This window comes from Ambystoma mexicanum, chromosome 5q (genome assembly GCF_040938575.1).
Source record: "Ambystoma mexicanum isolate Mex_15411 chromosome 5q, UKY_AmexF1_1, whole genome shotgun sequence".
Classification (NCBI taxonomy): Eukaryota; Metazoa; Chordata; class Amphibia; order Caudata; family Ambystomatidae; genus Ambystoma; species Ambystoma mexicanum.
This window is the reverse complement of record NC_090933.1, coordinates 793,437,073-793,462,283: the sequence shown is the minus strand read 5'-3', so window position 1 is coordinate 793,462,283 and position 25,211 is coordinate 793,437,073.

The window sequence follows — 25,211 nt, the reverse complement described above, 5'->3', positions numbered from 1 at the left end:
AGGCTCTCCCACATAGTCAACGCACCCAGTACAAGACACAAAATTCAGCTATTAAAACCCCACTTCATCCCATTACATCCTCCAACATTAGCAAGCTGAATGTATGCTCAGACATCATTTGCACACGCCCACCCTGCATCCATAGGAGAAACATAACATTGCACAACAGATTTACCTGTGTCACCACTATACCTACCGTAGACATGAGAAACTCCAATTAGGCGTTCTGCCCCAACCAGACCCACACATCTCATCAGTGACTCTCCGTCCCACAAGTGCCCTACGTTTCTGCCAACCACTCATCTTGACTACATGCTACACTCTGACTACAATACCACTACAACACCCACGCCAACCCTGCCAACGCCCTCCTCTACAGTAACAGGAGCCACCCAGGGCAGCCAAGGAGCCATCAGTCCCCTTTAAATCTTGTAGGTTACTGCTCCACGGGATGCTAATTAATGCACAATCTATCCCTGCCCATGCCTTGGATATATGCAACTGCATCACAACCTTCAATTTGACTTCCTAGCTATCACTGAAACTTGGCTACACGTCACCTCATTCCCAGCTCTTACCCTAGCCATATCACCTAGATAGACTATACATAGGAACGACAGACTATCGACCAGAGGAGGAGTGGTAGCACTAATATGCAAAGAGTTCCTTGCATTTAGACTACTTGACACTGCTATAGCAAGTGACTGCACCTACTTTCTATCAAACTGCTTTTCTCATCTACTGAATCCCTGTCCCTCCACATTGTATGTCGCCCACCTGGCCCCATGGGAACCTTTGACGAGGACCTTGGCCATAACATTACACCCACCTCAAGATCCATTATTCTAGGGGGCTTTAACTTAGCCGTAAATGACTATTGAGAGCAGAATGCACTGGACAACCTATACCTGAAGGCTGTGACAAATGCAGTTGACAATGTGGCCCTACATGCACCACGTATATATGTATAACAAGAGCCCTCATCTTCTGACAATATGGTCTCACACAATTATTGTTTGCAGATCTAGCTACCTGCAATTTTTAATAAACCCCCACAATTCTTGATAGGGGGAAAAAAAACATTATTTCTCCTTTGATTGTCTTCATTATAGAATTTGCCGAATTTGCGAAGCATTTGAGGGACGTGGCTTTCCTCTACATGGTGTAACTTTGAGTTATGGATTCTTGCCTTCAGCCTATCTTAATACAATTATTTCAGTTTGTTACAGAATCGGTAACTTGTGCCTCAAAGAATTGGACCTATGAATACCATACATAAGGTACTGCCTATTCTTCCTATGCCTGCACCATGGCAAGATGTGCTTCTTTTGGTCGCGTTAGCCTAATCACACTGAAATGAATTCTCTTGTTTTGTGTTTATTTCCCATCTCGCCCCCACCCTGTTTTTTCTTCTGTTTGTTCTTTGCCTAAATTGTTTGATCTTCCTTTGTGTTCTTATTTTCTATGATATACCAAATGTGTACCTTATTATTGATTCGCTTTATTGGGTTTTTTTGGTGCACCACCCCTTGTATGATCCCTTGTGTTGTCTACCACTGATACAACTGCTAATTTATTTTGGTTAACTAATACTTTATTTTGTCAAATTACTTTACTTGTGAATTGTGTGCAACATCAGCCTCAGATGAAGAGCTAGAAAAGCTCGAAACACGTGTCAGGCTGTCTACAATTTTCAAAATAAACACCAACTGGCAATTCATTATTGCATCTAAGTGGCACAGTGTTACTGGGAATTATCGTTGTTAATTTTCAGTAAACTACAACCAGTAATTCAGTTCCTAGGACTGGGCCAAAGTCAATGGTTCACAGTCTTTGTATAGGATAGCACAGTTCTGGTAGTAAATGGTTAAGTCGTTGCCACGGTTTTTAGAAGAATTTGGCTAGGTGAAAAGTTTGACAAATGTTTAGGGAAGGACAAGCCTTTGAAGTTGGGAAAGTTTCACGCACTTTCTCTGTGGCCGAAAAGATTTCCGGACCACGTTTGCATAATACCTTTAAAGTGAAGAAGAGCTGTAGCTGAGGCAGTTGTTCCTGGCAGTTCGAGAAGATCTCGCTGTTCCTGAGCTTCAGTCGTGGGGGCAAGAAGGAGGTTCCTGCATTGCCGAGGGTTGAGGCCACAAGCTTGGCAAAATGTTGTTTTAAAGTGTGAGAGCCTTAAAGTCCACGAGTTGGTTTCCTTCCCTCTGGCTATCCGGTTTTCAAAAGCACTATGATGAAAATGCAAACAGATGGGGACGGTGTCCAGGTGGCTTGCAAGTTGGTTGTTCCAACAAAACTCAAGGGAAGAAGTTAACCTTGAAGGGCTTCTCTGTCGATGGAGTTTCAGGCAATTCGGACCTGCAGCAGGGCTTCACTGGCCATCCAGGAGTTGCAGCAGTCCTCTTCCTTCAGCTCGTCTTTGGTTCTTTCGTTCCAGAGGTCGACTCTGCTTTCCAAGTCCCATAGACCTGCTTTTAAACAGTTTTTCCCCATTCATTCCAGCCTGGCTGTCATTCACACAGCAGGGTGGCTGTCCTTGCCCGACCGCCAGGTAGTTTCGGGCACCTCCCTTACATCCTGTCCACCCCATACACTCTGGCGCCAGAGGAAGGCTTCAGCACTGAAGCCCACCAAAGGCCAACAAACAAAGGGACCAAACCTGGTTTGGCTCGCAGAGACAAACACAAGAAGGACTTTTCATAAAAGAAATGGTGAAAAAAGTCGACCGGAGTCTGTTTTTACAGATAGGTCTTGGGCACTGGCGTAACAGGGGCCCCCGCAGCCCCCGCAGTGCGAGTGGCCCCGCCAGCACATGTCCTGGGAGGGGCCCCCACTTGTAGAAAAATAAATATATTTTTTTTTGCAAAAAAAATCTTTTTTTTTTCTTTTTGAATACCCTCTGCATTTATAAAGAAATTATTTCTGTAACAGAAATTATTTCTTTATGAAGTCAGAGTGACTTCAAAAAGAAACAATGGGCCTCATTACGGGTTTGGCGGCAATCGTGCCATTGCTACCAGTAGGTTGCCGCCAGACCCGTAATGATTTACCGGCGCCCGACTTCCCGGTAACACCGGGGTATTACAACCCCGGCGGTCTGGGAAGTCAGGCGCCGGCAAATGGTAAGTGCCTATTTCCATAAAGTCCTATCGGACTGTATGGGAATGGGTACCATAGAAGCATCAGCACCGTTAATAACGGTGCCAGTGCTTCAGTGAAAACTATGCGGGTTGGTGCCGTTCTTCCTGGCAGGTCTGACTTGCCGGGCAGGACGGCAACTGCCCGCAGAGCTGTAATATGCCGGCCCGGAAACAACAGTGCCGGTGAGCTTACCAGCACCGCTGTTTACAGTCCGGCATAGTTGTAATGAGGCCCAATTTCTTTTTTCAGTGTTAGGGCTCCCCTCAATCCCATGATGTGTGCGTGTGTGAGTGTATGTTGAAAGGGTTCACACTTAGATGTATAGGTGGCTGCCTGTGCGAGTGTATGGTGAAAGGGTGCACACATTAATATATGGGTGGCGGCCTGGGTGTGCCTGTATGGTGAAAGGGTGCACACTTAAAGGTATAGGTGGCTGCCTGTGTGAGTGTATGGTGAAAGGGTGCACCCTTAAATGTATGGGTGGGTGCCTGTGTGTGTGCCTGTATGGTGAAAGGGTGCACAGGTAATTTTATGGGTGGCTGCCTGGGTGTGCCTGTATGGTGAAAGGGTGCACACTTAAATGTATGGATGGCTGGGTGTGCGTGTGTGTATATGGTGAATGGTGTCTGTGCTTGCATTCAGGGGCGTAACAAAACCTACATTTCGGGGGCTAACCCTTCAAATGTTGGGAGGGGTGCCAACTTCATGGGCGGTGAGGGTGGGGCAAACTTATTTGTTTGGGTCATCTAATTTCTTTATGCATTTTTATGAGACTATTCTAGTGCAGCTTCAATGTTACAAGCAGTTAACTCTCTCCTTTAAGGTTTAAAGCACCCACTTATGGACTGCTGTGAGAATGAGTGGTCTCCTGTTCCCACTCTAACCTTCCAGTCACTCCCCTGGCATGCAAGTATTAAACCCACATCACAATTTTAATTGCCTAAAAAAATTGCCATTTGAATGCAGTTACTAACAGTGAATTGTTTTATGTTAGTAATTGGTGGGTTCTTGTTAACAGAGAAACCCAGGTGCCGTTTAACATCTGTGTCCTTTTCTGTCTGGCAACTGCTCTGAAGGTCAGCCAGGTCTGGTCAACATAGCCCAACATTTCAGGGGGGGGGGGTGCTGAATCGCAGTCAACTGAATGGTGTTGCACCAATACTTGTGTTTAATGCCTGGATTACTTATTGGTAATCTTCATTACTCCTAGCCCTATTCTTCCTCGTCGCAGTGTGTATGAGACAGTGCTTGTGTATAAGGCACTCTGCCTCATACACAAGTACTGGGATGAGGTAGAGGTACATGGAAGTAATGCTTGATTTAGCTACCTGTAATCTTCATTACTCCTAGTCCCACTCTTTCTCATCCCAGTACTTACCTATGAGGCAAGGAGCCTCAACCGTAAGCTCTGTGGCAAGGAAGAGGGACGTGGAGGTAATTCTGGGCCAAGGAGCTGATTTTGGAGGTTGGGGTGGGAAGGAGAGGGGATGTGTGGGGGGGCAGGATTATATGACAAATTATAATGGCTGTCCATGTCCAGGCTAAGCAGGCATGATATGTGGAATTATTGGCTAGAGAGGCATTTTGGTGCAGCCAGTCTAGTCATTCCTCAGTTTGGTATGACTTTTTTTAATGGGGCGGCATTTATGATAAAGCAGTCCAATAACCTGGCTAGACTGCCATTTGGGTGCTGCAAGTCAGCCGTTTCTTACTGCAGCATTGTATATTTTTCTGGGCCTCTGTGATCAAATGATATGATATGTCATTTATAAAGCACCTACACACAAGTGTTTCTAGGTGCGACAAGACAAGGGATGTAAGATAGAGGGAGGACAAGACAAACAATCTTACTAGGCCTTGGCCCTCTTTACTAGTCAGGCGTTAAGGGTTTAATGGCGCCATCGGCGCCGTTAACCCTTAACGCCTGATTCACACTTTAACGCCTGCTTTTTGCAGGCGTTAAAGTCCAAGGCGCTAAGCGACCTTGGTGCTAATTACGGCACCGTAATTTACGGTGCCGTAATTAGCGCCTTCCCCATCCCCATTATGCCCTATGGGGCAAAAATGGGAATGGGGAAGGGCAAATGGTGAATGGGGAATTACCGCCCCACTCACCTTGGAATGGGGCGGTAATTCCGCCATCCACCATGCGGAATCCGGCATGGACCATGGTGCTAATAGCACCATGGTCGACCGCCTGACTTGTAATGAGGGCCCTTGTCTCATTCAGATCATGCAAGTGCAATAACGAGAAACGCAAGGGGAAAGGGACGGGGAAGTGCAAGGGAGAGGGGAGGGGAAAAACAAGGCAGCAATGCTCTGAGTAAGTGCTGTCAGGGCAGCACAGCTCTGGGTAGTGCAAGGAGAACAAGGGACTGTAGGGTTACAGTTACAGCCCCTAAGTGCATTGTAGGACCAGAGGCAGTGCAAGGGTGACTGATCAAGAAAGAGTCTTGACTCAGTGAGACTCTGAGGGTAGCCCAGCAACCAGTCGGTACAGCAGACAGGTAGGTCAGGTAGGCCAGCAGGGGTGGGAGAGAGAGAAAGCAGAGGAGAAGAGGAAAGTTTTGAGCTGCTTCCAGAACCTCAGGTGGTCCACTAAAGCTTGCGAGGAGCAGGGAGGCTATTACAGAGGGAGGCACCTGTAGAGGAGAGAGATCTACCCCCCACTATCTTCCTGGAGAAGCGTCTAACCCTCTGTAGAGTTGTAGGTAGCTGAGCAAAGGGCTTGAGAAGGAAGATATTTTGGAAGAGAGCGTTGTACGCAGTGCGGGCCCAGGGCCCAGAAAGTCTTGTGGACAATGCAAAGGGTCTTGAACTTGATACTTGCAGCAACTGGGAGGCAGTGGAGAGTTTTCAGAGCTGGAGAGATACGATCCCTGTGCTTGAGGCCAAGGATAAGTCTTGCAGTCCTTTTCTGGATTAGTTGCAGGGGCTGGATAGCAGAGAAAGGCAGATTGAGAAAGAGGCTGTTGCAGTAGTCCAGCCTAGAGAGAACCAGGGCTCTGCAGACAGTGAGCTTCTGGGGGAAAGTGAGAAAGGGAAGAGTCCCTTTGAGGAGGAGCAGCTGGTAGTGGGACTTCTTGGCAACGTCTGAGATGTGAGGAGAGAAAGAGAGTGGAGTCAAAGATGACACCAGTGTTGTTTGCCTCACAGGAAGGCAAAGGAAGAGGGCCCAAGGCGGGCGGCCAGAATGAGAGAGGGAAAGCAGGGGCATGAGTCCAAATGAGAAGGATCTCCATCTTACTGACATTAAGGCAGAGATAGTTGGAGGCACACCAATCCTGAATCGCGGATAGACAGTCGGGAATGAGCGAGAGATGAGAGGAGTCTGAGGGGAGCCTGAAGGAAAGCGGAGTGTCATCCGCATAACACTGAAAGTTAGAGGAGAATGTAGAGATCAGGTGGGTCAAAGGGGCCACTTAGAGGTTGAAAATCCAGAGTGAGAGGATGGAGCGGGGAGAAGGGGACCAAGTTGGTGCTGGGAGGTGCAGTCCAAGAGGAAGGAGGTCAGCCACTCAATGGCCTGATCCGTGATGCCCAGGTTCTTATGGAGTCCATTGATCAGGATTGATCAGGATGGCATGGTTGACCATGTCGAAAGCACAGGAAAGATCAAGGAGGATGAGGACAGAAGGAATGCTGGAATCATGGTTAGAGAGCAGAACTTCACAGATGTTCAGGACAGCAGTTTCCGTGTCTCAGGCACTGAAGCCAGACTGATGGTCATGGAGACAACCAACAGATTCCGTGTGGAGAGTAAGCTGGGAGATGGCCAGCCTTTTCAACAGTTTGCCCAGGAAAGGGGTGATGGAGATTGGGCGATAGTTTGCCGGGCAGGCAGGATCGGCAGAAAGCTTCTTGAGGAGTGGGTGCATAAGGGAGTCCTTAACGGGAGAGGGGAAAGAGTGATTACAGAAATCGGTCAAGGCTGGAGCGAGTGTGTCAATAAGGTTCTTGATGGTTCTGGTGGAGGAGCACCTGTTTGGATTACACTTTCATAGATCGGACATGTCTAGAAACCTCGTCATGTATTGTCAGAGAGAAAAAGGAGAAAGGTGGAAGAGAGGTAGAGATGGCCAAAGGGGGGCCGAGAGAGGAAGAGGGAGAGGAAGAGGAGATGGAGGACAGGATGCCTGAGTTTTAGCGTAGAAGTGAGATGACTGAGCCATACAGAGGGCCTGGGAGGGAACAAGAGATGTAAAGACCTCAACAGGATTGACCAGTTCTTTTCAGATTTTAAAGAGTTTGGCCGTGTTGTTAGAGGCCACAGAGACACAGGCATGAATGTGTGTTCTATTCTTGATGAGTGTTATTGCTGTGACTGCCATTTTTGGTGCAACCAGTCTAGATATGTCTAAATGTGGCCTGGCAAGCTTTACTATATTGTTATTACATGTCGACACTGGTCTACCTTGTGCAGCCACTTGGACATGTTTTCATTGTGGCATGGCATTTTTAATAGCAAAGCTTTAATGTTCCTGTGCTCTGTTGGTGACTTGCATCTATTGGATTGGTGTTACCCTACAAAACAATTGCAAACACTCTGGCTTTTTAGCCAATTTTTCTCAGACAGTGTGCTGTATGTTATATTAAAACACATATGTATGTCTTTCTCCTAGTGCAGTGTGCGGCATATCCGTTCAGCAGCACATTTGTGCGTATTGCGCAAGTGTGATAATCTAGGCTGGCCCAGAGTGTGGCGCGACCCTTGATTTGTTGCTGAGTTGGGGGGCCCCCTCAGCATGGCTCGCAGGGGGGCCCCCACATCTTGTGTTACGCCACTGGTCTTGGGCGCCATATTGAAAAACATGGCTGACCCGATTTTATGCTGCGATTTTAGCGGTCAGGAAAAATCATGGTAGTTTGATCTAAACCACTGCCACCAGCCATTTAAAGTAGGAAAAGGTAACATTTGACTGTTACGTGAGTGTTTCGACTCAGGGGAAGCAAGGCAACCCCTCCAACACTCTATAGGACGATAGTATGTGCTGGGTCTATAAAATTAAAGAGACTAGTAAAGTCAATTTAACTTTACATGCTCTGGGAGATGGTAGTCAGACCCAGAGAAGGTATTTATACCTAGGGAAGTCTGAAAAACATCCATGTGCCACTGCACTGAAGGTGCTGTGTGACACACAGAAAAAGATGATGACTCTGGAGTTGTTTTAAAACTCCATAACCAACGAACACAAAAGTAAAACACACATCAAAATACATGGAAGAGTGGGAAAAAAGGCTCACACTCTTCCCAAGTAAGAAATCATTTCCTAGAAATCCAGCAAAGTTGCTGGGGTTCTCAAAAGGTAAGGGAAATTAACACATTTTGAGAATTCTCCCTAACAAGAAACAATCCATCATCCTTGCAAAATCGATCTCCTACGTTAGAATTACAAATTCTAAGTCAAACACAAAAGAGCTATTTGCCATAATTAGGGAGATGGAAGCACCAACCGCCCCACCACCAACTCTCACCAAAGACAACCAATGGTGCTCGAATAACCCAAAAAGCCATGCATGACAAAATTCTGTCTTTAAAAAAGAATATCTCTGACAAACAAGCTCTACTCAGAAACCCACCCCTGCCCTTACCTTCCTACCATCCCACCTCCACGTCCCTCCCAGAATGTTTTTTCCACAATGTCTCTGAAGCAGTGGTTGCTGACAGCTTCAAGGGCTTAAAACCATCCAGGAGCAAAGGGGATGTCTGCCGAGCCAACATTATCAAGGATTGTGCTGAACCCCTCATCCCATTCTCACTTGCTTTATCGATGCCTCCTTCTCGTCCAGCACAGTCCCAACCAGCATGAAGGAAGCCTGCGTCCTCCCTCTCATCAAATAATCCATGTTAGACCTCTTATCACCAAACAACTACTGCCCTATCACAACAATCCCCTTCCTCCTAAAACTCCTTGATAGGGCAGCCTACATCCAAATTCAGCCATACCTCTAGAATAACAACATCCTAGGTATGCACCAATCAGGATTCCGAGCAGGCCATGGATTGGAATCAGCCCTTCTAGACCTTAAAAATCAAGTTGATGTCATCAGAGATGGGGGAAAACTGGCTCCGCTCTTGCTCTTGGACTCTCAGATGCCTTTGATCTGGTCAATCATAAAATACAATGCCATCACTAAGTGTCCGCTACCAACTTCTCATAAGAGCCCACGATGTGGTTAGCCTCCTTCCTCACGGACAAAACATGCAGAGTGCTCACTGAAACAGCTTGTGCCCCCATCTCATGCAGAGTGCCCCAAGGTTCCGGTGTCCCCCCACCCTCTAAAATATATTCACTAAACCTCTCATTGACCTCCTGGACTCCATCAGCATCTCATAAACCAACTGTGCAAATGACACTAAGATCCTCTTACCCCTATCCGACAACCACTCTGAAGACTCAATCACACTAAATAATATCTACTCAACCACCCAAGCCTGGATGGCTACCAACGGCCTCTGTCTAAATGATGAGAAACAGAGATTCTGATGGTGGTGGCACCAGCAGTAATCAAGAAACGGAATTCTTCATACTCCACCTTCATCATTGATGGCTTACAGATCCTAGTATCCACCTCTATGAAGACCTTGGCCGTCTACCTCGATGCAATGCTGTCCATCACTCGAAAGGTCAACGCCATCGCCAACTCCACGGCCTATACAACTAAGCTCTAGGCCCTTCTTATCCCAGAAAAATTCTGACACCATTGTGAGAGCTCTCATTGTGTCAAAGCTCGATTATTGCAATGCACTTTTTGAGGGAACTTCGGCACATAACATCTGCAAACTGAAGGTGATTCAAAACAATGACATCCTCGCTGCACTCAACATCCCAAAACAGGAACATAACTCAGGAGCTAGACAAGATGCTCACTGGTTGCCAGTCTAATAACACATCATGTTCAAAAGACTATTCATTACACACAGGTGCATCTCCAACTCCGCACCTCCAGACCTTTCACAGAAATTCATAAAAGCCCAGTAAGACAGGCATACACTCATCAACTCACCCAACCAGGATTCTACCAAGTGCAAGGGGGTGGCGGCACAAGCTTCCCGATGGTTGCAGCCAGACAATGGAATACTTTACCACCCTGCCAGAGAGCTGAGCAATCTTTTTGGGCCTTCAGAAAAGCATTACAAACCTGGCTGTTCAACTAAGACATACCATTTCAGCAATGTCGCCCATCTTGATCTTTATGTGTATGTGACTGGATTGTAACAGCACCTTGATGTGCGAGGGTTTTTATGCATATTATACATGTAAAAATAAATAAATCCCCTCAAACTAACCAAATCAAGCAATAATGCTCAAAGAGCTTCTCATTGTAACAAAACTTTGTTGATGTCCCCAACTCTTCTTGTTGTGCACACCAGTTTGAAATTTGATTGACCTGATATTAATATGCTTAAAAATGTCTTGCAACTAATTATGTGGGGTTGGTCAGTCTTACATTTGATTTACTTCATTTCACCCTAGCTTCACATTCCTGTTAATCTGCCTCACATGAACATCAGCTGCTATACACAACATTTTTGAGTTGCAAATAGCATACTTTTTAAATATATTTCCATTTCCTCAGTTGAAACTACTGTTTAAACTCCTCACCCACTTTAGTTACATTGTTACAACTGCCACATTGTATACATGGGAACGTTGATTATGTTTGTGTTGCCAGATCTCGCTGAATCATCTTTCAAATTCGTACGAGACTACTAGGCATATTTTGATCCCTGTTTAGGGTTCTCTATATGCTAACATTTGTAATATCATAACGAAACTAAAATCAGAGTTTTATCAGCAGTGCTTTCTATAGAGTACTTAGAAAGGTAGAGTGTTTTTTGTTGTTGGCTGGAGCAGGTTTAAGTAACTGTATGAAAGAAAGGTAATCTAGGTAATCTACTAAATTGTGTTTACTGTGAATAACCTGTCTGTTTACATATTTTATGTAAATTGTCTTCCAACGGAATACATTCGACCCCCAAATAAGTTGATTACTTGGTAAACTGCACAATGTTGCTGGGTGTGAAAGCTGCGCCTATATAGCAGATTGTTTCTATCTTGTACTTCATGAAACACTTGTGTACATCAACATGTATATCAAGGAATGACACAATCAGAGATACTATATTAATAGTGCGCTATAAATATGTGTATTATAGACATAATAACAGTACATCTATATTATGCCTCAGAGCCATGCCAGCTTCAAATAATATTGTCGATGCACCTCTGCAATATTTTAGCTATATTGCCCAGATTCTATGATGTATATTGTGATCCATCCCAAAGGTGATTTTGTTCCTACGAAGTTCCTGTAGCTTGGGTGTTAACTTTGGATATCAAACATTTCTAATATGAGCATTGAGCTGCCACATGTACAGAAAGATAATAGTTAATTCATCTATGAAATGTATTGTTGTGAGGCACTGTGCATTTTTCTTGCGTGTTAACACTTGGAGCTGCAGCATGTAATGTACTTGGCGTTCAAAGCACTGTTTTTGAAAAAATGAGAAAGTAAGGTGAACATATCTGTTCTCACACAACTGTCAATCCGCTCACATATGTGTACTCATCTCTTGGAATTCATCCTGTGCAAAACTATTAGAGAAATTACAAGAAGAAACATGGTATACTACAAACAGAAATTCGTCATGAGCACGCAAATAAGACCTGCCTGATTTGTGGAGCAAGCATGATAATACCTATCATGCTTGCTTGGGTCATAGAAATGAAAACACAAACCAGGTCACAGAGCAAACCAGGAACTTGGAAATCTGGCAAACACTGAGTGGTCTCTTCAATGGCAAATCTGTAATAACAAAACTTTCCAAATCCATAAAGTCTGGCTTTGCATATTTAGAGGGGTGATACTTCTTTTTCCTGTAGGGCCTTACAATGGAATTGTATCCTCTGCATTTGATAAGACAGACGTATTGGTAAGGTTTATAAAGCTAAAGGTTCTTCTGATATGGTGTTTTTGTTGTGGTAGCCAAATTCAGCAACACTGATTAAGATGCCAATTGAGCACAGATTGCTTTGTGATTTAGACTGCGTTCTATTTTTCCAAATGGAATGGAATGAAGTGGCTTTAATTGAAAAAAGGCATGGGCTTGAACTCATTAATTGTTTTGTGGTAGTGCAGGGACGTCATTTAGGGGTCACCAGAGGTCGCAACTGCGACCTCTGAGGTCTCCCTTGCCACCTCTGTGGTCTCCTTGCGACCTCCACAACAAAATAGCAAAAAAAAAGATTTTTATTTTGGTTTTTTTAAAATATTATTTTATTTGTAATGCAAGCTCCTGGGCTGTGCTCAGCACCATGTGGCTCTTTACCTATGGAGTGGCTGGCTTTCTTGTTCAGGCCCCATAAAAAAAGAAGAAAAATAAGAACTAACACTTTCAGCACTGACTTTACATAAGAAAGAATAGGACTACCAAATGTGCCTCTCTGGAATTCTATAAAATAATTGCTAGAGTCATTAAAGGTTTATTTCAGGCACACTTCAGTGGGTGAGTCACTGATTTAGTCTTTTCTTAAACGCTTCAACTAAGCCTTTCATCCTTCTCAGGTCAATAAATGAGTACCAACACAGGTTGGGTGATATTGGGTGTATATTTTATCTATATAAAGTGCTTAATAATAACACGTCATTATCATTTGGTCATTTGGTCATGGACGTCTGCTTGCATTCATAGTAATTTGGTAACATGGGCCTATACACACTGATCTTAGCGATACATATGGTGATCCATTCTTGTATGAAATGTACATCACATTATAGTGATATTGTTACCATATTTTTCGTAGTGTACAGTGTTGTGTGATTCCACTTTCTGTTTTGTCAACAGGTGAAAGGTTGTGTTCCATCGCTTCCCCCGATATCACTTCGGGGTGGGGTTAAATGGCATCACTTCCTGTGATGTCATCAGGGGTCAAGGGTCGTGTGATGTCACTTCCGCTACCCCTGGCATTTTGGTGAAATCACGTCCCTGTGGTGGTGCTCTTTTTGGTTGTTCATACATTAGTCTGGCTGTGATGAATTGCCTTATGGCAAGTGTGTGGAAGCCTTGGCTTTTTATTTTTATTAAGTAATAACATGATGTGGGTAATTCCATCTCTGACAGGGTAATCTGCTGTTCAGATTTCACTGTCATAGGCTCCATGCCAAATGCATAGTATTGTCTGTGCCCTGCCGTATCAGTATCCTGATTTACAGCACCTGCTCTACCAGTGGCCCAGAGCAGGTTCAGAGGTCTCAGTTGCCCATTTGTCAGATGCAGTGATAGTCAAGTCTCTGCATTGCAGGGGCTGCATTTAAGATATGCACCCTTGTACCAAAACTATGATGATCATAAATAGACTTTGGTGGTGGCAGGATGAACTGTAAGAATACAGTTATGCCTGTTTCAAGGCATGGTTCATGGTCCTACTAATGATCATTGCAGTCACATCTGATTTGATACCACAAATTCATTAGCCCGGTAGGCCCAGTTCAGCTGTGGAGGGGTTATGTGTATTCCCCCTAGACAAGGCTCACACCCACCCACTGGTAGGACTTTAGCTTTGGAGGATTACTGCTCTTTATTTCTTTGTAAGGGCAGTTAACACCCTTTCCCAGGGACAGCCACTCCGCAGAGAGCCACACTTCACACAAAGGTGCTGCATTTCTAAATGATTTTGGTCTTAGAGAGAAGGGAAGCGGTCAGAGTTGGCATAGTCAGGGGAACCCTATTCAAGAGAATGATACTTTCACCATGTTGAATCTTTCTGTCTCTCTTTCTTGTCACTTCCACTTCATCTGGAGCAAGGCACGTTTGGTGTGACATCAGAGGGGCAAGGTTCACTACTTTCAAGGGCAGGAACTGGACCCCTACAGCGGGCTAGCTTTAGTTCAATCACCTGGAGACTTTTGCCCATAAGATAAGGGGTCTCCTACCACTTATTTGAATCTTCTTGAATCATCTTTGGATAATCACTCTGTTGCCTAGGACCTCACTGTGTTGCAGGTTCCTTGAAAGTGTGTTCTAGTCTGCACCAGGAATGGGAGCCTGAGAAAATAACTGACATTGACCCTTGAGACCCTGGCGTGAGACCCACAGCACCTAGAATCCAAAATCTAGCAGGATCCGTAAATGCTTGTGTCGAATGTTCTCTGAATCACTGCGCATTTTTCACTGCTGCACCGTAGCAGCAAAAGCATGTTATTGCGTCAGCTCCAACCACGAAGTACAGCTGCTTTGCCTTGCTCAAAACCACCATCTGAAACACTAGCTTCTTCATCACGGCTCCTGTAAGCCGATCAAACCTGACTCTGGTGTTCCCCAAACAGTGACTTCTGCATAGAATCTACTTGTCAGTTCATTCTGGTACCAGCCGTCAACCTGAGACCACGGACTGAACCTGCAGACCACCCAATTTGCACAGCGTGAGTAGAGGTTTCGATACTGCAGCCACCTTCCGTTCAAATCGTCTCATCGCAAGCTTGCTGCTGGACCATCATGACTGCTGCATCCTCGAGCCTTGCCTACACCGTGATTGGTGGTTAGAAGCCTGATTCAACGCTGCTGATGCACAAAGACATTTACAAAGGCATTCTTGGCCAATATCTGCCCCCCCACCTCCTGGTCGATCTTTGGGCCCTTGAGATTGGATGGGTCATTTGAATCCCCTTTTGCAACTCAAAGAAATATCCTTTTGACCACTGTGGTCTTTTGCTTGGCTTTCTCTCTTTGTCTCATCACTCAGAGTGTTGCATCTATTATATATGTGCATATTTTGTGTTTCCTCTACAAGGGTTGGTTTGTACAGTGTTTCATGGTTTGTTAGTATTTCATGCAGCATGACTTATTAAAATATGCATATTTATGGAAGCTGTATTTGGATTATTATACTTCGTTGTTTGGGTTGTTACTGAACCACATTCACACCTCTCTTTAGAGTATAGCCTTTTCACAGCCCATGTGACCACACAAGGCAAAGACGGCATATCTCTTGACAGTGCCTGTTTTGCCTTTATGATTGTGTTGTCTCTTGCTTTGTAGAAGTGTGACGGCTGAGTGGGTGTTCTAGCCTCTACTCATCCTTTTACTCCGGCAGGGCAGAAGTCAGTTTGTCCCAGTGGGCTACATTTTGCACCATGTCAAATATTATTTTGCTCTATTATTTTGTAAAAATGTATTTGTGTAGAGCTGATTCCATATTAGATAAACAAATGCCTCCAAACTCACCACCACTTATATAAAGGTGGCAGAGGATGTTGCAAACAATACCTTGTCCGTGACTAAGAGCCTATGGCGGCCTTTCTCTTCCTTTACATCTCCATTCTCATCTCAAATTTCATTCTTGAATAAAAATGAAAGAAAGAGGAAGGAGAAAAGAAGAGAAGGAAAGGAAGAAACGTGCTTATTGAAACAGAGACTAATGTATACAAAAACAGGCAGAAGAAATCAATGATGCATAAAAGAGGAGCGAGATGAAGCTGGACATAAAGGTAAGATGGCCACCTGCTAGAGGCCATAGACTATGGGGGTCATTATGGGTTGGGCGGTAAGGGATTACCGGCACCGGTAAGGAGACCGGTGCCAGTAATCCCTAACGGCCCAATTCCGAGGTCCCTTAGCGGGAACCGTAAGGAACGTCTGGTCTGACCACACGTCCCTCACGGGTGCCTCTAAGGGATCAGGGCGCTAATAACGGGCTTGCTAGTTGCAAGCCCGTTATTAGCGCCCTACCCATTCCCATTGAGCCCTATAGGGGCTCAAATGGGAATGGGGAATGGTTTGTTCAATGGGGACTTACCGGTCCCTCCAGGGTCGGAATGCACCGGTAAGTCCCCATTGAACAAGACCGGTGCCGGACCCGGTATTGGAGGCAGCCATGGCACAAATAGCACCATGGCTACCTCCAATCTCGGAATGAGGCCCTATGTCTGTGGTGCAGTTACCGTATAAAGATTAAAAATGTTGATGCTGTATGGACAATAATACATTTTTCTACTGCCTTACACTAACACCTGTTTGAATATGAGCAAAATAGGAGGACTTGCAGTAGTGAACTATTCGTGCTGTCTAAAATGATGCATGTGCACGCATTCTGTGTTCTTGAAAAGTACTAATCAATAGAAAATGCAGGGTCTAAATAGCATTATGGCTTGTGCACTTTATATTATCTAGCCAGCAGGGTTCTATTCCACAGCATTCATTTGGGAGAAGGATCTACTTTTGGGGATGAGCCTATATTTGGGGACCTCCTAAGTGAAGTTGCCTGAAGAACATAAGGTACGCATTGGAACATATGGGGATATATTTCAGAGATGAAAAGGAGATGCAAACCTGTTATGAGTTGCGCATTATACACAATGGGCCTCATTACAAGTCTGGCGGTCTGGAAAGTCAGATGCCAGAAAAGGTAATTCCCCATTCCCATTTGAGTTCCATAGGACTCAATCGGAATGGGGAGCATGGAAGCACCGGCAGCGTGTGCAACAGTGCCGGTACTTCCATGTAAGTCTGCGATCATTTGCTGTCCCGCCCACCAGGACAGACCTGGCGGGCAGGACGGCAGCCGCTTGCAGACTCAAATTGTGCCTGTCCGGTAACAATGGTGCTGGTTGGCTTACCGGCACCGTTGATACCGGACCGGCACACTCGTAATGAGGTCATGTTTTTAAGAGATTCTGCTGCCTCAGAGACAACAATTGTGGTGAATGAAGGGCGTCTCTGATGAACGGCAAAGCATGATCTGATGACGAACATCAGATGGCACTGCAGATATCAGCCTCAGTGATGTAGTCTAGCTAAGAGATAACTAAATCCATGTCATCAGTTGCAGGATGCATTCTAGCTAAATAATCAAAATAATGAAAGATGTGTCTAAGGGCCTCATTACAAGTATGGTGTTAAGTGGTAAAATTGAAAGTAAATATGTTGCCACCAACTTTACCACTATGCCAAGTTATGAGGTTGGGACCTGAGTGGAGAATTTACCTCTAGAAAAATCCTGGAGGTAAATTCTCCCACTCACTGCCCAAAAATTGGCAGAATCGGCGAAATTACTGCTGCAGAAATTCCAACAAAAAGGCCCATTTGAGTTCAATGAACTCAAAACAAGTGGGGACTTATTCCGCCACTTATAATCCAACAGTAATTCCGTCGGGCCAAGTGGTGGTAGCAGTAATTCAGTTGGATGGTATTCTAGCAGATTTACTACTGGGGTAACGCCCGACTCATAATGAGGCCTTTAGTGTTCTTGTAACAGCAAGTTTATACCACTTTAATGATCCGATGTAGGAAAGAGAGATTGGAAAGAGCTTTTACTGTTGACAATGCCACTCATGTTCTGCACCACTGTATTACACAGAGGGGCAGGATTCAATAGACTGTGCAATAACCAGGCCTCACTAGATTGAAAATGGTACAGACAATTTTAACATTGTTAGGATTGGGCTTCGAGAGATTCTTTTTTATCTGGGAATCGCTGGAGAATTTTCTGTAGAGGGTCGTTTTGGCTCATGTTCTCTGATGAATATATGTGTGTAATTCACAAATTTGAAAAGCCTAACGCCAAGGTAGTGGACAAAAAAGGTCAGTGGCAAGATGTAAATGTTCAATAGCAGAGGGGAAAAACACGACCGCTGAGGGACTCCAAGAAGAGAGGAGTAGAAGCATGTTTATCGTGGCCTCTAGAGTTTTTCAGGTAATGTCTCCTGCAATATTTATCCCCATTTATCCTCAGATATGGGAACACTTTCACTCGCTCAAGGAGTTTATCATTTATCCTGACCTGACAATTTCATCCGTGGTTTGTTTAAAAAATGTAAACATTTCTGAAAAAACAAGATCTAATCAATTCAATTTAATCCAAGCACCTCAACAAAAACACACAGTAAAAACACAGCAACAATCTTAAAATGATTAGATAGTGCCACTAAAGTTTAACACTCTTAGAGCTAAAGGCTCTTCACTAGATGGGAGAGCAAGGAATGGTAAGCATTAGATAAGATTTTAAAATCCACACTCGCAGTCCTGAAATCCCTACATCATTACGACTATTGTGGGATGGGTTAACGGACGCCGCTAATGGTGGGTGCGCCGTTAAACCCATTCCGCAATATTACGAGTCCCCCTCGCGGTACCCGCTCTGAATGTCTGGTTTCAGACCAGTGGCTAAGGAAGAGGACCCTCTACTCAGGCCATTAAATGTGTCTGATGAATCTTGGCCCAATTGATTAATTTAGAGGCATGTGAACCCCCTGTTCTCACAAAGATCAAAGACAAATGGTCAACATACTCTGACCCTGCGATGTTTGGTTTGATGCAAACATTGTGTTTCCCTAATCCCTGTGACACCACTCTCCAACAAGATTTAATTTCCCTCTCATGTGCCACTTTTATCAATTAATGCCAGGTACAATTCCAGAAATCTTTCTTCTTTTCATCAACAAGGGAATTGTAGGTTCCCTAATCACACAGAACTTTGCCCTCCCCCAACTCTACCTGACTCTAGTTTGCAATAGACCCTTCAAATCTGTGCATTCTTTGTCAAACAAACACAGAGGCCTCTTGTTATCATTAGCTCTCTTATCTTTGGCTATGTAAAGGAGCAAAGAAGGTGTCAGTTGATCAAATAATTCACCAAAATGTGTGCACGTGGACAGTCTGGCCTTGGATCCTACCGACAATTTTCGGATTTGAGGAAATCCCTGTTCTCTACAGTCTGTTCGAACCACTCTGACAAGGACTCCTAAATTCTGGGGCCCCACCTATCTCTTACTTTGTTTGCATGACCACCTCTTCCACAACCTCCACACACACGTCCCTATCACTATTGTCTACAAGGTATTTGGATAAACAAAAAACATTATATTCGCTTTCCACCTTAGGGCACATTTCAAAGTCACCATAGGTTGCCCACGAGTCAATACAAAGAAAACTATAGTCCATTACAGATTGTGTCTCTCTTGCTTCATTGGAGGAATTTTGACCTACGCTGAAAATTACCATGTCCTGTTAATAATAAGCAGAATCTGAAGTCAATACAGAGATTTGTAGGAAAGCTAAATAATTCTCTTACCCAACAATCTCATGATGAGCCCAAACAATCTGGTTTTAGCTAGGATCTTGACCCTGCTTCAAGCAATGTCATCCTTTCTTTGTTACATCAGATGTACCATGATTCCCGGCGTTCTCTCTATCTAGAATTTGTGGAATTGACCCAAGCTTTTGATTGTGTTAATCAGTACTTACTCTGGTGCACACTTTTTGCTTTGGGTTGTCCAGCATGATTATTAACATTATTTACACACAGAAACAGTGGTAAACATGTGCTTGTTTGTTTGTTGTTTGTTTGTTTATTCATTTGTTAGGTGCACCAGACTCGTGAGTAAAAGGGCGAAACAATATGGAAATGCAAAGCTTACAAAAGTTACTAATATACACAGGATACAGTATTTACAAGGTTACAAAATATACAGTTGTGCATGATTACAGGATATATACAATGTACAAAATAGGGCGAAGACAAAGAGTAGCCAATGTAGTTACATAAATAAACAATAGGCATGTACAAAAAGATATGCGTGCAAAAGAGATGTGAGCAGCAAGCTGTCTAATACAGTCTCTACCTATTGTGGACTCCAGATAAGCTGGTTATTGGCGCCTCTGTATTTGAATATATACACAGCCAATTTAGGCACTGTACATTCTGGTTGTTACCTCCTCGGCAGTGCCATTACAAAGTACATCATCTGGTTTTGCCAATGACATACTTTTGATTTACCCAAATCCCATTGGTCTTCAGAGATTGCTGAACTCACTTCATGACTACGTGAGAATGTTGGATTTGTAAATTAACTCGTCCAAGACAAATGTTCTAATTTGTAATCCCCATTGCAGCAAACAGACTAAATGGAGATGGCACATCCATAACTCTCATTTCGACGTAGTCAACATTCAAGGAAACATGTGTTCAATATACAGAAAAAGAGGTGACCTTTTGGACAAATCATTGGCTCTTGCATCCCAAATGAAAAAAATAGACTTAAAGTATGGACGCTTTTCTATTCTAACTCTTATTAGATTTTGGAAGGAGATATTGAGCCCTATTTAACCTATGGGGTTAAACCTATTCAGCGTAAATTGAATGGGATACTGTGGAAAGAAACCTTTGGAGATGGGTTTTGAACCTACCTAAGAGCGTGCCAATTGTTCTGAGTTGGGGCTGAACTCAATGCAACTTTATAATGACTGGAAATCCCTCCTTCTGTATACTAAAAGTATCAATCTTCCGAGTACCTCGGTTTTTACTATGTTCCATAATAAAGGAGAACACAGTCTTGTACTGTTTTAAATAATTGTTTTGTTAACGTCCAAATTGTACTTCTAAAGTTAGGTCAAACAGAAACTGAGCTGGTGGAGGCTCACCTAGAAATTCAAAGGAATCTAAAGAAGCTAGACTGGATCCAAACTTGATCTTTAAACACGAAATACAAGCAGTTTTGAACCCCCCTCATTATATCTTTCTACAATGCCCAACAGAAGTTGGAAGAGGGATTTCCTTAGACTCAGGTGCAACTTGCTAGCACCCTACTCATAAATGATTGCATCTGGAGCAGAGGCTCCTATAATCTCAAGTGCATGTATATTCTGTAGGGATGGCTCGGCCATATAATCTCTAAAACATGTATTCATGTCTGTCCTAGTCTACAATATTTTGGGAAATTAGTAGAGATTGTTCAACATATGCTGTCGGGTTGCATCTGGAATTACATTATGAGTGTAAGGCAAACTATTGTGAGCATTGCAGAATTGAATTATTTAACTGATATATTGCATATTTGTAAATTACACGTCATATGATTTTCTGTACTTCTAAAGTAACCCTATTGTGCATATTCCTTTTATTTTTCTATTTTCTCCGTTTTTATATGTATATTTTGTAATATATATGAACTCTAATTTATTGTGATTGGTGTACTTTCTTAAATCAAAACACGAAATAAATAAAATAAAAAAACAGGACTTTATAATCTACCAGATTACAAGTAATGGACTAAATCAGGGGTTATGGCCCTTTTCATTAACTGAGTCCCACTCCATTGTTAGATTTAATGGGTGTTTTGGGGAGCGGGCCCTGCCACCTTATGGCTACTTCAAAACACTTGAACATTAGATATTAATGTGAAATTACATAACAGAACATCACTTTATATAACCTGACATGAAATGGCCTAAACATCTAGTATAAATATATACAAAAATAAATTCAAGTTAACTTGCATTTAGAACAAAGATCCTGACAAACACTGCAAAACATATCCCTGCAGCCTTAACCCCTTAAATGCTAAATGTAATGTTTGTCCTGAATTCCCATAAGGAATTATTGTAGGCATGGCATACCAAAATATAGCACTGTGTAGCTTACCAAATCCAACACACACACACACACCACGCACCACACACACACACACACTGCTCCAAATGCACCACTTCTAGATTTGAAGTCTGCTGCTCTACGGGTTGACTGATGGCAACATGGGAATGTAATATGGCATTCATGTCCTGTCAGAGGGCTGACATAGCCTGTAACAGCCCACCAGCCCAAGTTAAGGCAGGCCCAGCGAAGCAACGGCCTCAGCTCGCACGTAAAGGCCATGTCCACCCTCCTGGCAGGGCATGAAAGCCATGGTTCACCCAGGGTGCAAATGGCTTTTTTAAGTTTTCATCAGGAGATCCACACTGCTTGCACAAGTGATCTTCCCGATGAAAAAAATAAAGAAAGGAAAAAAAAGATGGCTGCATTATAGTCCCTTTTCCATGTCTATGGTGGCCAAACGGGAGGGTCGCCGGGACCAGAGCACAATGATTTGGTCCTGCAGGTAAGTGGGGGGGCGGAGGGGAATTGGGTCATTTTGGAGGCAGGGAGGCAACAAGGAGAGGCTCTGTGTTGCCTCCTTGCATTGAAAGAAAAAAGAAACGCCACCCTGGGAAAGGGCCTCAGGTGGCTTGGACAGCTGGCGGGGATTGTGTATTCCCGTCCACTGTTCCAGCCACCTGATTGGCTTGCCCCTTGCCCTGGTGCGAATGCTCTTTCGGCGGACCAGGACTAGTAATCAAAGGCAAAAAGCCTCCACCCGTCAAAGCCTTACTTCATTCCATCCTGGGGCTAATTGCTCTTGTCTTTCGTTAAAAGTTCGGATAACCTAACTACAGGAAGGCATCTTTGTGCCCCGTTTGACAAGTGAGGTATGCCTCTTACTTTGAAAAGAAATGGTTGCCTCCATGAAATGAAATGTATTTCCTATTTTCCTGTTTTATGTTTTATACAGAACTAGCATGCTGTATTACCTATTCTTCCTAGTGCTTTGATACACTGTCATGTTTTGTGAAGCCTAGGAAAGAAAATAAATTAAGAATCATCCCGGTTCAAAAGAAAATGCAAGGTCCAGAAGACTGTATCAAATGAAAGGGTTTAAGGGGAATCTGTCTTGTCCATAAGGCCCTGAGTGGGAGAGTGGGGAGAGCGGGAGAGTGGGCCATAGAGAAAAGAGAGAAGTGTGTGCGTGGAGTTGTGGTAAGAATTCCAAGAGCAGCCTGGACCCTGAAGCCCTTTCGGCAATGTGGCATACGTTTTGCATTGCAACACTTGTACGTTTAGTGAAATAAATGGCTTTGAAAGCAGACATCCTAATGCAATGTTCGGAACAGTAGTTTGCTCTCCCTAGCAGGCTGTCTCATTGCTATTCATTTTGCGGCTCATGTAGGCCTCAATGCTGGGCACCATTTTGACTTGAGCCTGATTAATATAATTGGTTGTAAGTCAAAGAACTGCTCTAATTGCACTGATCAGCATATAGTTTCCTGCACTGCACCAGGCCCTTTCGTGTATGTATGGCCTATGGATATTGCATTCTTTACAATTGTGGCACTGCAGTTTATATTACATGCCTCGAACAAAAAGTGGGTTTGTGTTGAAGCAATCAACCTCGCTAAAAAGAACCACTTGTTTTTCTTTACTTCACATGCGGCAGAGTAAGGGGTATTTTAAGTCTCAAACAAACACAGACTTTGCATAGAGCCATATGACATACCGATTTTTCCAGAGCACAATGTATTCTGAGCAAGCGCTAGATCACTGGAAATCATTGATTTACTCTTAAGTAGCTCAATAGTAAAGGCACAAAGGTTTAATTTACCTATCTGTAACCCTAAATGGGCAATCACAACAATTAGAGTGTTCTTTAATCTAAAATGTTCTGTAATTAGGGTACATGTATTGCTTAATGTGTTTGTTTACTGAAGGAAAAAACACCCTAAGATGTTAAGTCTGATGAATTATGTCTACTTATGAATAGTCTGCAGATTTTGGCAGTGGAACGGTTTGTCTGATTGCATTGCTGAAGACAAGTAACAAAAACACTATTTCTGTAAGTGTGAAATCAGAGCTGGTACAATGCTGAGTTGTTGCCTAATACATCACTATCAGTGGGACACAGGCAAGTGCCATTGTGACAGTCAATTCTGGGCGCATTGTAAGGGGAATGGTGGCACCAAAATGTATTTTCACCCCTGTGGCCGATAAACCCTTAAGCTGCCTATGTATGAAAACAATAATTCTCCAACATATCTCACTTTAATTGCGGATGACAATCTGTGTAATGCTCTGGCAAACCTTCAAGTAAAATTGTACGTATAGAAAAAATACTATTTACCCTTCCAGACTTCTGCAATAATTAGCAGCTTCACAAAGAGCTCAAATTGTCATAGTCCCTGAACTTTTCTAGATGTTCAAACAACACGTGGCATGTGGTCTTTTTTTCATGGTGTTCCATGTGCATATACCCTTAGAAGGAAACAGAAAGAAAATGTCATTAACTGGGAAATCGTGAAAGCTAAAGTGAGGATTCAGACAGCTCTTATCATGCTAACCAACATACTAAGGAATGTAAAATTGGTGCCCAGTGTCCTCATATTTCAAGCAGCAGAGTGTATGTCTGTGTATGTGCATGTCTGGAGCAGAGGCACACACAATAGTGTGATCAGCTCTGGGTGTCTCCACAGGGGCCCTGGCAACCATACATAACCTGATATAAACACGTCCACGTGCGCGTTCCATTCCTTTGAGAAGTCACACACCAGTGTGAGGTAAGCAGCTGTCAAGCAGGTTACCAGATCACTGGGAGGACAGCACACTCCCTGCAATGTTCGATACCGTAAAAGAAGCCACTGTAAGAATGTTAAGTGTTACCATAGTTACGTCTTCGTGTATGATTCCAGAATGTTGATGGAATCATACACGAAGATGTGGCTTGAATGAGAAAGCCCGTTTCGGGGGCTCCTCCTATTAAACTAATTAATAAGCTAAATGTACTGGCGTTACTTGTACATTTATCACAAAGCTATTTCACTACAGCCACATTCATAAAACTATTTTTCTTTTAGCACGTCAACCTTTTTCTTGGATAAAGACTCTTTACATACGACACGACACACGGACTAGCCTGTTGGAGTTTACACAAGGACAACGCTGTATCTTATCTCTAACTACGTTCACTGATGCATACATATCTCTATATTCTTGCAGACAGTTGGAACTAGGAAACTTGACACAATTGAGTAGAGTTTTATCTGTGACCTGATGGTCAAGAGATTAAGGTACCTATTTTGATTTACATAAAATGGTTAATCAATTAATAGCTGCACGCACTTATATCAATGTTCTGTTTTTTTGTGTCGTTCTATTTTGGTTCTGCAGCGCATTGAAAACAGGGTATGTACATGATGTTTACCTCTAATCATACTGTATTTTTTTCTTTCATTGAAAAATGTCCATTTATGTTATTGTACTACATTTGCTTATAACCTACTGTATTTACTAATAGTGCTCAGCCCTGACGAAGGGGCTAGGTCTCTGAAATGCATTGGCACATGAGTGCGTGATACATAGAGGCCACAATGGGCCTCCCCTTCTACTAAAAATGAAAGCACATATTTGTTTGAAAAACACCAAGGATCTGTTATTTAATCCTAAGTACATCAGCAAGCCTAACATCAATGGAAACTGTGCTAACAT